A 4,317-nucleotide genomic window follows, 5' to 3' on the forward strand; every position below is an offset into this window, starting at 1 on the left:
TGGGGGGTGGGGGGCGCACGCGGGGGCGGCCTTGGTGCACGAGGCCTTTCATTTGTTGGTTACAGCTGGAAGAATTCGGATATAGTTGTTGACCGAGAGAAGAATCCAAAACTGAGGAGCGGAAAATAACGAAGAATGAAGAAAGGAAACAGGAAGAGGTTGACCTTATGGATGGAAAGGGAGCTCCTCTTTCTCCAAAGCCAGAAGGAAAAGGAAGATTTAGAGCAGAGGAGGGTAAGTTTCCCCCGGATAATATGGATCCAGTTGCATAATGCGGCCAGGATGTTATCTGCAAAGAAGCTGTGGGGAGGAGAAGGCAGAGCAAGGAGAGCAGGGCTGAGGTTGTGGGAGATTCAGCCGGAAATGACAAAACAGAAACAAAACGTGACCAAGGCCATTTGGGGTCCAGCTGAAGTTCAGTGGCTTAGATGTGTAGCAAGCCCCATGAGCACTGTTGCACGACTTGCCCACAGCTGTTCACATATGGACTTTGCAGCTCTCATTCACTCCAGCCGTGGCGGGAGAGCCAGAGAGCCAGGCAGGTGCGTGGGAAGGGAGAGAAGAAAGGGAGGACGCGCTGCGGATTCCGTATTTACCCTAGTAGTCATCCAGACACGCTTCCCTTTCCAATCCCCAAAAAGGAAGAGGCAGAAACTGTCTACCAGTTAGACGGGAGGTGTCAGTGCCCCTGGAGGCTGTGGCCATTGCCAGGGAGACCCCACTCTGCACAGCTCACAAACACACCGTGTGTGTGTGTGTGTGTGTGTGTGTGCGCGCGCGCGCGTGTGCAGGGTCCTCACCCGCCCTGGGCAGCAGACGGGGAGTTCTACGTCCACTTTGTCACGCAGACAATGAAGGGGACCGCAGAAGGGGCTTCCCCAAGGACACAGAGCCAGTGGCCGCCTCACTGTGTGCCCCTCAGCAGGCGTTTCCACACTGCCTGGCAACTTTGAGAACAGCCGCTCTCGCTGGGTCTCCAGTGAAACTTGAAACCATTTGCATCTGCAAGTACTTTACTTATTCCATTTGAAAGGCATGCACATTTTTAAAGGGACACTGTTTTTAGCTCCTGCGTCCCTGAGTCATCCCGCATAATCTGACTTTATGAGACAGGGTCCCCTAAGGAGTGTCCTTGTCTTGACAGTCCTGTCTTGAAAGCTGTGCAGACCAAGTGGTGCCATATATATTGTTTTAAACTTATGGACTACCTAGAAAAAAGGTGCAATAGTAAAAAAAGCAAAACTTTTAATATTCAATGACAAACACAGACAGAAAATATGGAAAAATTAAATGTTAATGTGTTGGGATGACTGGATTTTGAACACATTTTATTTATTGAATTGATATGAAGTTTATGGAACAGGGATAAGTAGAGCTTGTTTCATATGATTATATATTTAGGTATTCGCTGACATATATCTGTATACATAAACATGTATGTATCGCTGTGTTTACATATAGACACACATAACATGTATGCATAAAACACATATATTGGTACCAAATTACTAAACCAGAAATTGTGTCGCTCATCCTACTCTATTATATGAAACATCAGGCAACAGTAGGTATTGGAAAATGCCAAGTCTGCGTGATCCCGGCAAGGGCAGATCCTGGCACTGGAGTTCTGGAATGCATCTCTCCCCACTTGGCAAACATGCAGGGTGCAGAGGGGGTGTTAGCAGAGGGGCTGGGTGCAGAGGGGTCGCAGACCTACCACAGGAGGACTTTATCAAGAGATGTGGGTTTTCTGGACATCCAGGACACCCACAATGGGGTGACAGAATTGCCTGTGGAGTGGAGTCTTAGTATTGAACTTGGCAGCTGCTACCGGATGCTCTTCTGGCACCTATGTTTTCAGAAAAGCAGGAGCTGGCCAAGAGTATGTGCCAGATTTCTCCCTGGATTGGACTGATTCTGCACTCAGCCCAGCTTTTTTTTTTTTTTTTTTTTCCTGAGACAGGTCTCGCTCTGTCACCCAGGCTGGAGTGCAGTGGTGTAAGCTTGGCTCACTGCGACCTCCACTTCCCCAGTTCAAGCGATTCTTCTGCCTCAGCTTCCTGAGTAGCTGGGACTACAGGCGCCCGCCACCACGCCCGGCTAGTTTTTGTATTTTTAGTAGAGACGGGGTTTCACCTTGTTAGTCAGGCTGGTCTCGAACTCCTGACCTCAGGTGATCTGCCCACCTTGACCTCCCAAAAGTGCTGGGATTACAGGCGTGAGCCACTGTGCCCAACCTCAAACCAGCTTTAATCTGAGGGACGTGCATGCTCTCCACAGGCCCCACCAGTCTTTCTAGGGTCCTTGGCCCTTACGTGCATTTCCTCTCTGAAGAAGTCCTTCCTCCACCATGTTGTCCCAGCCTGAAATTGTCCCTCATTATGGAGACTTGAGAGGTGTCTCCCACTGACTCCTCTCTCAAGGGGTGAGGGTTTGCCTGACCAGACACCAGAGCTGGGGCACACCCCCTCCAGTTCACCCTGATGAGCTCCTTAGGCCACCACAGGGTCAAAATCAGGTTTAATAGCAGCAGCATTCACAGTAGCCACAATATGGAAACAACGCAAGCATCCCTCCGTGGGTGAATGGATAAGTAAAGTGTGCTGTATCTCCACAATGGAATATTATTCACTCATGAAAAGGAGGGAACACTGGCATATGCCACAACGTGGATAAACCTCGAAAGCCTTACGCTGAGTGGAGGATGTCAGGCACAAAATAACCATAGATTGTTATGAGCCCAGTTGTATGAAATGTCCAGAACAGGCAGATCCATAGAGACAGAAAGCAGATCTGAGGTGACCAGGGTCTGGAGGAGTCAGGGATGGGGAATGGTTGCTAACGGGTCCAAGAGGGCTTTCCTTTCTGCATGAGGACAGTGTTTTGAAACTAGAGGTGATGGTTACATAACACTGTGAATGCACTAAATGCCACTGAATTGTACACTTTTTATTTTATGCTATGTGAGTTTTACTTGAGTTAAAAAATAGATGTAAGGTTCAGAGAGATTTATTTAGGGGTTGGAGGGTAGGGATTTAGGATTCAAAGGAGCTTGACTAAGGAGCTGAGAATCTTAAATATATTTCCAGTGTCACTGGGTTACTGGCTGACCTCTGTGTGTTACCTTGGTACCCAACCCCAATCGACTGCTTTGTTCTATGAGAAAAATCACTCTGAGCTTCAAGTAACTGAAGTAACTGACTTAGAAACAAACCTTTGGAATATAATCTTTTTCTTTTTAATTGTTGGGGACTATCTGTAATTTAGTCTCTAAAATATAGTTAATCTTTGGCTCTTGCTCTGAATTAATCAATAAAAAAGACATCATAGTAGTAATCTTTGGGGAAGTGAAATTCAATTTAATCCATTTTTTCTATTTGTTAGCTCCTCTGGTAATTGGTTTGATGGGGAAGAAGTTTGAAGTTATTGGTTAAATAGAGGTTTTTGGATTATCTGTGAATTTCAATTATCCATGCTTCACCTGGCCCCAATTAGCACTAATAATCGAGTTAACTGAATAGAAGTCATTTCCCATCATATCAGTTTTGCTATAGGCTTATTAATTGTTTCACTAATGGGCCCCCCAAAAGACAAAGCCCCTTTCTCCATCAGGCACTCACACCCCTATACCACAATTTGTCAAACTAGTGCTATATTGTTAATGGTATGAAACAAATGCTCTTAGTAACAAAACATATGTAGCTGAGGAGTGAAACCAGAAATGTCTAAAGTGCATTTATAGTCAGAAGGTATTACAAGACATTTCTAAAGTCTAGTTAGAAATCTTAATCAACGTTTTCAAGTGATTTGTATTTTCAATTTCAATTGAGGTTGTCACTGTCTTAATTTATCCTGATTTAAATTAAGACGGCTTTTAAAAGTGCCTGTTAATTTTAGCAATCTACCCATTTTCAGATGTGTTATTTATGTTTACCAATCACAATCTACATGCCTTTTAAGGTTTCAATTTCTCTTCTTGGACACATTTGTATTTATATTAAACACAATAAATACCTCCCATTCCAAGAGCCCAGTTTTGACCTTCTTTGATCTCTGAGTCCCAACATCCCTTAACTTGACATATAAATTAGCCCAGCCCCTCCCGGGAGGCTGGCACCTGAGGGTAGTGTTTCCTCCACTCCCTCGCCCCCTTTTGAATCTCCAGCATCATGTTTTTCCATTGCCATGGAGATGCAGCTATGTACACAGAGTGCAACAAACCCAGCGAATGGGAAAAGTCCCGGCCGAGATAGAATTACTAACTAAACAAATGCTATTGGTAACAGGGTGCCAGGGAGGGATACCCAAGTTCTCCTT

The sequence above is a fragment of the Macaca nemestrina genome, chromosome 19, assembly GCF_043159975.1.
Source record: "Macaca nemestrina isolate mMacNem1 chromosome 19, mMacNem.hap1, whole genome shotgun sequence".
Lineage (NCBI taxonomy): Eukaryota > Metazoa > Chordata > Mammalia > Primates > Cercopithecidae > Macaca > Macaca nemestrina.